Source organism: Orycteropus afer, unplaced genomic scaffold, assembly GCF_000298275.1.
Source record: "Orycteropus afer afer isolate SDZICR_OR568_19922 unplaced genomic scaffold, OryAfe1.0 scaffold00009, whole genome shotgun sequence".
Classification (NCBI taxonomy): Eukaryota; Metazoa; Chordata; class Mammalia; order Tubulidentata; family Orycteropodidae; genus Orycteropus; species Orycteropus afer.
In genome coordinates this window covers 17,898,313-17,899,506 of record NW_006921596.1, presented here as the reverse complement: position 1 = coordinate 17,899,506, position 1,194 = coordinate 17,898,313, and positions in this window count along the sequence as shown.

Genomic DNA, 1,194 nt, shown 5'->3' with positions numbered 1-1,194 from the left:
TTTCATTGGTATTTAGGAGCTTATGAGATGAGCATATGCTGAATTTTTTTTAAGTTCCCATTAGATAATTTTTGCTAAGTTTTGTGTCCCGTTTGTTACTTGTAGGGTTCATGAAAAAAATTAATTTTCTTGTTTGTAGATTTTAGTGGTACAAAAATGCCCAGAGAAGAAATGAGGGACTTGCACAAAAAGCTTAAGGCTTATAGGTAATTGAATTGAGCTCTTGAGTGATTGAAATCCATTATGTGGTCACTGTTGAGAACATCATTTAGTGAGTGTACTTTGATGGCTCAAGAACCCCAAAGAGGATATGCTTTGTGATTTTTCTCAACTTAGGATAGTAAGGGAACCCCACAGGGACACATTAGTCTTGAATGGAGTGAAAAGTTCGAAAGGGCTAAGGCTAGTGCTTTCATGTTGATAGTAAGTTTGACCAGGAGCTAAAAGTGAAGTTGGAAGCTTGGCTTAAAGTGAAGGCATTACTTAACAGCCATGGTTCCCTGTTGGAATATTCTTGGAAAATCTTTCATCAGAAACTAAGATACTTAGTCATTATATGGGAACAGTAGTATTTTCAACCTACCTGGGTTGGAGTTGATAGATAAGATTAGCAGGTCCATGTTTGTAAAGTATTTATTTAATACTTATTAAGTCCTTCAGAGGATAAGAGATTTCCTGACACAAAGGGTCCTTGAATTATTTATCGTATTTTCTATCTCCATAGAGCTTTTCACGCATGCAGCTCAAACACCTTTTAGACATTATGTCATTAGTCTCCTGTAAGCTTCAAGGTCCAATGTCTTCTTACTGCATTGCTCTTTACAGATGGAGAGCTGTTTTTATTTGTTCCTGACAGTTGCTGTATTTGTGAATCCAAAAAGTAGGTGAATTTTATCTGGATTCAGCTAAAGCCAGTTTCAACTGGCTATGACAAGTATGCCTGGGGTAGAGGCAGGCTATCAATTCAAACTTATGAGAAGTAGTTTGAGGGTGTTTGATCAGACTAGCCTGGTTTAATTTTGTGACCTGTCTGCATTTTCTAAAGTACATGTGGTTTAGAGTGTTCCCAAAGTCTTCTAAATACCAAGAACATGGTGTTCCAGTAGGGTAACATGGTTCTTCAGTTGAGCTGACATTTAGGCATGTTATCAGTTCCCCAAAGGCCTGGAAAACCCTGACCTCTGTGGCAGAGAA